Source organism: Somniosus microcephalus, chromosome 4, assembly GCF_052327205.1.
Source record: "Somniosus microcephalus isolate GS21.2 chromosome 4, FLI_Smic_1.0, whole genome shotgun sequence".
Lineage (NCBI taxonomy): Eukaryota > Metazoa > Chordata > Chondrichthyes > Squaliformes > Somniosidae > Somniosus > Somniosus microcephalus.
In genome coordinates this window covers 195,328,555-195,337,613 of record NC_140990.1, presented here as the reverse complement: position 1 = coordinate 195,337,613, position 9,059 = coordinate 195,328,555, and positions in this window count along the sequence as shown.

The following is a 9,059-nucleotide window of genomic DNA, read 5'->3' as shown; positions in this document are numbered from 1 at the left end:
GGATTTTGAGAGTTCGCAGCTGAACTGACAGTAAGATAGAGAAAAGTCAACCGAAAGAATGACTAGAGATAATTAGCTTACATGAGCAGAAAACTTCAAAGAATAAATCACTAAAAAAGGTATAAAAATAGAGCTTTTCAGATGGAAAGTCAGAAGTCACTGGAAAGGGGCATGCTCTGTAAGTTTTTAATTCTTTGAGTCTCGGGGATCAAAAAGGTACTCTTATTTGATTTTGGTGGATATTCTGGATTAAGAATAATATAAATGTAAAAATGTATGAAGTTAAGATTTGAGAATAAGGATCTCCGAGAATAAGAAATGTAAGCTATTCGTATTTTGAACTGTTAAAGTTGTGATTAACTCAACAGCTGTTAACTGTATGTCGGCTCTTAAACAAATCTATATATTTTTAGAATTGTCTCAAGTAGTATTTCTGTATCAAACTCACAAACTCAATTTCTGTACACTCTTTTGTGAGGAGTTGCAGAATTCTGGGGGGGGGTGGTTTCCGGACCCTCATAATATCCAGAAGGTTACAGTCTAGTTAAACTTATTAAAAGTGTTATTTGGAGGACGGTAATATCTTCAGGTCATCCCTTTCCTTTAGAAAGAGATAGCCTGGACCTTTAGACCCAATTAAGCATCTTATCGAATTCAGCTATCTCTAACTTTAGTTGAAGGTGAACGTCTGGGGAATCCGTCTGATCTGGGGTAGCCCGAAAAGGGCTAGGACTAGAAATTTCCCTTCACGTGTTCGGCTGGTCTTGTCACCAAGATAGATGCAGAACTTACAGTTGCTCATTAGGGTATTGATAAGCCTGAGAATCTTGCAGCATTGGATGATTATTGAAAACTTCAGTGGCAAGCCTTCGCACCAGACAGTGTTGTATGCCGATGACAAGTCTATGAAGGCAGCTCCAATCATCAACTGCTTCTGGAATCCTGCCTCAGTGTTGATAGTGAGTGCAAGGACCTGGTCAGAGCAGCTTCTTCCGTCTTTGAAGCCTGCCTGCTCGTTTGAGAGGGTGCCTTCAAAAGCTGGTTTTATCTGGTTAAAGACAAGCCATTTGTCCACTTTGTAGACTGTAGACAGAAGGGCGATGGGGCGGTAGCTTTTGGCATTGTTGGCTGGTTTTCCTGGCTTTAGGGTGGCAATGACTTTGGAATGGCACCATACTTCTGGGATTATCCCAGTATCAAGGATGTTGAAGGCGAGTTTGGCAAGCCACATGCATCCATTTGGGCCCTGGTTCTTGAGGACTTCTGGGTAGCTGCCATCAATCCAGGTGGCCTTCCCAGACTTGGTGTCTGTCAGCGCTGTGTCCGCCTCTTCAGTGGTGAAGGTTGCCGCAAAGGTGGTGTATGGAGCGACTTTTTGCAGAGAAAGCTTAAGTAGCTTTTTCACTCTGCGTTTGTTTTGGTGGTAGTCGTTACCTTTGAGTTGGATAGGAGGCAGGCCACAATGGCATCTGCAGTGACCTTTGGCATCCCACGTGGGGGCAGTGAGGCGGCCCCAAGCTGGCAGAGCAGGTTCCAGGGTTTTCCTGCTGGAGTGTGAGAAATCCAGGTTTTCAGTGGTTTCTCGCCGTCGCGCCAATCTGCCTTCATCTCGGAAATCCATGTTGCTGTATCCAGGTCTTTAGTGACATTGAACTCTGCCAGCAATCTCTCACTTTCTTGGGACCAGCATGATACGTATTCTTTGCTGTAGCCATGTGGGATGTTTCTGGCGGGCCCCACTTTCAGCAGTCGAGCAAAACGGTGGTAGTTGTTTGGGGACTGCGGTATTCTCTGGATTGTGTCCTCGACAATGCTCGTGAAGGTGGGCCACGAAGCCTTACGGAAGTTCCAACTGGGTTTCGGGACTGAGGCAAATATCGGCACCTCGCTCCCTACATGTACGATGCTGGGTCGGTGTTGTGAGATGGGGAAGTTCTTAAGAATCTTTCAGGAGCAGGTGGGCAGCCTTCCTTTGCTGTCACTGGTCGTGAAACAGAGGCCCAGTGAGCATTCCTTTTGCCAGCAGCAGAAAAAAAGGTGCATGGCTGTTTGGCATGGTAGACGAGATGGATATCAGAGACCAGTGCCCAGTCTTCTAGTTGTTGACTCGCTCGGTCTACTTTTTGGTAGCCCCATATGTAATGGTGGCTGTTGAAATCGCCGATGTAGATGGCTGGGTGGTTAATGGTAGTATAATGTGGATAAATGTGAAGTTATCCACTTTGGTAGAAAAAACAGAAAGGCAGAGTATTTCCTAAATGGTGAAAGATTGGGGAATGCAGATGCTCAAAGGAACCTGGGTGTCCTTGTACATGAATCACTGAAAGTGAATGTGCAGGTGCAGCAAGCCATTAGAAAGGCAAATGGAATGCTGGCCTTCATTACAAGAGGATTTGAGTACAGGGGTAAAGAATTATATAGGGCCTTGGTGAGACCACACCTGGAGTACTTTGTTATATTTAGGTCTCCTTACCCAAGGAAAGATATACTTACCATAGAGGGAGTGCAATGAAGGTTCACGAGATTGAGTCCTGGGATGGCGGGACTGTCGTATGAGAAGAGATTGAGTAAACTAGGCCTGTATTCTCTTGAATTCAGAAGAATGAGAGGGGATCTCATTGAAGTATACAAAATTATTACAGAGCTTGGTAGGGTAGATGCTGGGAGAATGCTTCCCTTGGCTGGGGAGTCTAGAACCAGGGACCACAGCCTCAGGATAAAGGGTAGGCCATTCAGGACTGAGATGAGAAGAAATTTCTTCATACAGAGGGTGGTGAATCTTTGGAGGGCTGTGGAGGCTCAGTCATTGGGTATATTCAAAACAGAAGTCGATAAATTTCTGACTAGTAAGGGCATCAAGGGATATGGCAATAGGGCTGGTGACTGGAGTTGAGGCAAAAGATCAGCCATAATCTCATTGAATGGTGGAGCAGGCTCGAAGGGCTGAATGGCCTACTCCTGCTCCTATTTCTTATGTTCTTATGTTACACTGAGCTTTGTGTGTTTACTTTGTTTCAAAGTCTTAGGGGGAAAAATTGGGTTGCTTTGCGCCCTGTTAGCGCCCTAAGAGGGTGCAAAACAACTCGTGCCCGGGCGCGGTGCCGCCCACGCCTCCCGCAAAATTCAGCGGGAGTTTAGCAGTGGTGCTAACTGGTAGTGCCCCGCAGCGTTGCGCCACCGCCGATGACGTCATCGCTGTGTGCAGCACCCCGCTTGCGCCCCCGCCGCGATCTTCGGGAGCGCCCTCTGACTTACCTGGATGCTATGTCCGACGGGGTCAGGGGGGGCTACCTGTGGCCAGGGAGGCGCAATTTAAAGACGAGATGCGGAGCGGCAATTTTATTTGCTGGCCACCTGCCAGCACCTGCCTGTGCTCCCGTCCCCGGTCTCCTGAACAGCACCCCCCACGGAGTGCTGGCTGCGCTCCAAAATCCAAGATCCAAGATCCCAGCACTTCTCTTGAGTGCCGTGCTCTTTTGTCGGCACTCCCGACCCCCTGGGCCCCCGGGTCATGCTGCGCATGGCCCCTCCCCTTTAAGAAGGGGAAGAAGGCCTGCAATATTGCGGCATGATGTGCCGCAGTGCGTGGTGCTGCAGCACGTAACACCGCAATATTGACTTACAGTGCCCCAAGAGGGATGCGGGGCGCTTACAGTAGCACTCCGCTTCCCTTTTGGGGCGCAACCACTCAAGTTCTGGCACGGGGGCGCTAGTTTTTCCGGGGTGGTAAAAGTAGCGCCGCGGTGAAGTTGGCGCCCCAAGTGGGGTGCTATTCAATTTTTAGCCCTTAGTGACTGTAAGTAATGATACATTGAGAATGCACGGGACAGCAAAACTCTAACAGTTTAGGTACAAAATGGCTGCTTCAGTTGGTGTGGGTCCATTTGAGTTGTGTAATTGAAACATGGGTTGTGAGCGTGACACTCTGAGCTGCTTCTGCTATGTCAGTGGATGTTATGTGAGACAGGGTTGTAAGATCAAAAACGGAGTGAATATTGACACCGCCGACAGGCATGCATGCGCTGACGTCACTCACTCGCTCATGCCCAGCCTGAGTGTTAGTGCTGTGTTGACAAGCTATACATTGTTGAGTTCTGCACTTGGCCATGTAGAGAACTTCAGTTGAGAATTTCAGTGCAGGACTGTCAGTCTACAGCCTGACTGCATCAAATTACACGTTACACTTTGCCATTATTTGTACCGGCTTCCCACTCTGCTCACAGGCATTGCCTCACCATCTCCCCTGAAGGCATTGGTAAACGGTTAACATCCCTAGTATTGTCTCAGAGTAAGGCCTCTTGCACAGTCCCATTTGGTCATGTTGACTGCATCTAATTACACATACCAGACAATGTGTTGGGTATTTATTGTCCTCCCATTTCCTGCTGATACAATTGCAAATCGTGTGGTGTCACTAAATGCAGCCTACCAAAAGCTGAGCATTTTGTCAGATTAGGCTGATCCTTGTTTTCTCGCATGGTGGCAGCTCTAAGTGATCATGGTTATCAGTGAGGATTGTAAGAACTCACTGCTGCACTGTCCCATCCCTCTGTGTGTGTGTCGCAGACCAACAGGAGCTGGAAAGAGCTCAGGATTGTCAGCAAAGGATGAAATGATGCGGCCATATGAAGACGTGACATTGGATTTACACCTGAGAGATCCCAGGATATATATTGATAAAGAAGGCCAGTCGATCTCTCCTAGCTCATCCATGTAGAGAGCTTCAATCCCTGACAGCATCCAGTTGTGTTTTCAATGACTCCAGAGTTTTTGTCTTCACGATCCTACCCAAAAACCCATTCTAATCGCTGATCACCTTTTTGGAGAACCTGCTGACATCTGTCCTAATTCAGCCTGTCCAGCATTCATCCTGTGTTCATTCGCTCTCATCCCATGATAATTTAATTTAAGATTCTAGATTTATTTTTTCCATACCATCTACTATCTATATATATAAATCGGTACTTCTGTCCTTCTGTCCTTCTGTCCTTCTGTCTGTCATCGCGTGTGCGTCTGTCGGGTATGCGTTCGAAAGTTACAGGGCCCGTTACCTCCAAAGAAAGCTTACGCTTCTGAGACGGTTTTAAGCGTATTTACGTTTCAGCCGGGCTAAAACCGCGCCCGCGGTATCCGAAAAACCTTAACATTCCGCTCATTAGCATCTCATTATCCGCTCATTAGCGACAGAGTGACCTCGAGCTCGACCAATCGTACGGTGGCTTGCTTCCGCATGCGGCCAGGCCAATCGGTGCGTGTGTTGGCGGGCCTTATCGTTCTGAACCGAGGTGAGTCGCCGCCATCTTGATTCCAAACTTTTCCTTTCTTTTTCCCGCTTTCTGCGTCTTTAAAAAAAAACGTTGCTTTTAAAACACATATTGTTTTAAAAAGAATGATTTAGAAACGAATTAACTTATCTAATCTCATTAATTTTCCTACCTTTCCCCGTTTTTCCAGGTAGGCCTCGAAGCCTCGGCTTCTCCTTCGCACCCACGCCCGAGCTAGGCACCTCCCGGCCCCACTCGAAGGCTGGAGGGCTGAGCCTCAGCCCAGCGCCGCTAGGGTGCGCGCGCAGCAGGAGCTGAGACGTGGCGTCTCTCTCTGGCTCGGCCGGGGGGCAGGGCTTGCTGAGCGTCCAGCGTTACCCTGGCAACCGGCCCCCCGGCCGTCTCGCACAGCCGCAATCGGCGGTCTTCACCTCGGGGGGGGGGGGCACGACCCCCTGCGGGGGCCGCGACCCACGGGGGGGCCGTGACCCTCGCGGGGGGGCCGCGACCCTCGGGGGGGCGCGACCCTCGGGGGGGCGCGACCCTCGGGGGGCCCCCCTCCCCCCTCCCTCCCTTCCCTTCCCCCCCTTCCCCTCCCCCTCTCCCCCCTTCCCTTCCCCCCCTCCCCCCTTCCCTTCCCCCCTTCCCCTCCCCCCTCTCCCCCCTTCCCTTGCCCCCCTCCCCCCTTCCCTTCCCCCCTCCCCTCCCTTCCCCCCCTCCCCCCCTCCCTCCCCCCCTCCCCTCCCTCCCCTCCCTCCCCTCCCCCAGTCGCTCTCTCTCTCTCTCTTCCAACAATAACATGCCCTCGAAAAAGCCTCGGCACCGCCGGGCACTTCAGCTAGTCTTGTATATGTTTACGAGTTCCAAACTTGGCCACTCTATAGAAGGCTGGAAAAGACTCTTAATTCAGTCCCCCAACACTAGGGATCAGTTTAATGATTGTTCCCTGCACAGCCTCCGGAGTTTGAATGCTTCACTTATGCCTTAGTGACCAGAAATGCACACAGAGTTCAAGCATGACTTGGTTTGTTTGATACTTATGGTGTTTCTTATTGATTTCAGGTGGTAACAAGTCAGAAGGGACTGCAGATCATCAAAACATGTGGTTTGTATTCACCAGGCATTTTCATACACAACCTGCTGTCAATCATGCAAATATTTCCAGTTGAGAGGAAACAGTCAGAGAACTTCCTTTAGTTAACTATGGGTACAAATATTAATTCAGTACTCCTCTGTTCTGTGGAAATAATAATATTCCATTTGATGTGTTGTTTGCTGCTCCACAGTAATTGGATATGTTCAGTGGAGCATCTTCGAACACCCCTAGATCTCTGTTACCTGTTAACATCTCTATTACCTTCACCCATATCTATTTTTACACCATTCATTAAATCTATATACGTCATCCATTTTACCTTTCTGTATTCAGTAATTTACACTAATATAGATTAAATTTCACTTGTCAGTGTTCTGCCCAGTTATTGATTTTATTGAACTCATTTTATAGGTCCCTGTCTGTTTATCTGATCCAACTACACTTCTAATTATGAGGACAGGTTGTATAGACTAGGTTTGTATTCCCTTGAGTATAGAAAATTAAGGAGTGATCTAATTGAGATGTTTAAGATGACTAAAGGGGCTGATAGAGATAAACTATTTCCTTTGGTGGTGGAGTCCAGAACAAGGAGGCACAACCTTAAAATTAGAGCCAGGCTGTTCAGTGATGTTGTCAGGAAGCACTTCTTCACACTAAGGCGGGGTGGGGCGGGGGGGCGTGGTGGGGGGGAGAAACAGAACTTTCTCCCCCAAAATCTGTTGAGGCTAAATCAATTGAAAATTTCAAAACTGAGATTGATATTTTGTTGTTAGGCAAGGGTATAACGTGTTATGGAACCAAGGCAGGTAGATGGAGTTAAGATAAAGACCAGCCATGCACCAATTCTCTGACAGCGTTCTTACTGTTACTATTTACAGCACAGAAACAGGCCATTTGGCTCAACTAGTTTATGCTGGTGTTTATGCTCCACACAACTCTCCTCCCACCCTTCTTCATCTAATCCCATCAACATATTCCTTTCTCCCTTGTGTCTATCTAAGGGGGCAAGCAACCTTAGATTTGGTCCTGTGTAATGAGACAGGATTAATTAAAAATGTCCTAGTAAAGGATCCCCTTGGAATGAGTGACCATAACATGGTTGAGTTCCATATTCAATTAGAGGGTGAGAAGGTTGGATTTCAAACAAGCGTGCTGAGCTTGAATAAAGGAGACTATGAAGGTATGAGAGCGGAATTGATTAGAGTGGACTGGGAAAATAGATTAAAGGGTAAGACGGTACATGATCAGTGGTGTACATTTAAGGAGTTATTTTACAACTTCCAAAAAATATATATTCCACTGAGGAAAAAAGGGTGTAAAAGAAAAGATAGCCATCCGTGGCTAAGTAAAGTAATTAAGGATAGTATCCGACTAAAAACAAGGGCATATAAGGCAGCCAAATCTAGTGGGAGGATGGAAGATTGGGAAGTCTTTAAAAGACAGCAAAAAATAACTAAAAGATTGATTAAGAAAGGGAAGATAGATTATGAAAGTAAATTAGCAAAAAATATAAAAACAGACAGTAAAAGTTTCTATAGTTATATAAAAAGCAAAAAGGTGGCTAAAGTAAATGTTGGTCCCTTTGTCCCTTTGAGGATGAGACCGGGAAATTAATGGTGGGAAACATGGAGATGGCAAAAACACTGAACAATTATTTTGTATCAGTCTTTACAGTAGAGGACACTAAGAATATCCCAACACTGGACAAACAGGGGGCTCTAGGGGGGGAGGAACTAAATACGATTAAAATCACTAAGGAAGTGGTACTTGGCAAAATAATGGGACTCAAGGCGGATAAATCCCCTGGACCTGATGGCTTGCATCCTAGGGTCTTGAGGGAAGTAGCGGTAAAGATTGTGGATGCATTGGTAATAATTTTCCAAAACTCACTGAACTCAGCAAAGGTCCCGGCAGATTGGAAAACTGCTAATGTAACACCCTTATTTAAAAAGGGTAGTAGGCAGCAGGCTGGAAACTATAGACCTGTTAGCCTAACACCTGTGGTTGGTAAAATGTTAGAGTCCATTATCAAGGAGACAGTAACGGGACATTTGGATAAACATAATTTAATAGGACAAACTCAGCATGGTTTCATGAAGGGGAAGTCATGTTTGACAAATTTGCTGGAGTTTTTTGAGGAAGTAACATACAGGGTGGATAAAGGGGAACCAGTGGATGTAGTGTATTTAGACTTCCAAAAGGCATTTGACAAGGTGCCACACAAAAGATTATTGCTCAAGATAAAAAATCACGGGATTGGGGGTAATATTCTGGCGTGGGTGGAGGATTGGCTCTCTAACAGAAAGCAGAGAGTTGGGATAAATGGTTCATTCTCAGATTGGCAACCAGTAACTAGTGGTGTTCCGCAGGGGTCAGTGCTGGGTCCCCAACTCTTTACAATCTATATTAACGATTTGGAGGAGGGGACCGAGTGTAACATATCAAAGTTTGCAGATGATACTAAGATGGGAGGGAAAGTAGTGAGTGAGGAGGACATAAAAAACCTGCAAGGGGACATAGACAGGCTAAGTAAGTGGGCAGAGATTTGGCAGATGGAATACAATACTGGAAAGTGTGAGGTTATGCACTTTGGCAGGAAAAATCATAGAGCAAGTTATTATCTTAATGGCAAGAAACTGGAAAGTACTGTTGTACAAAGGGATCTGGGTGTCCTGGTGCACGAAACTCAAAAAGTTAGT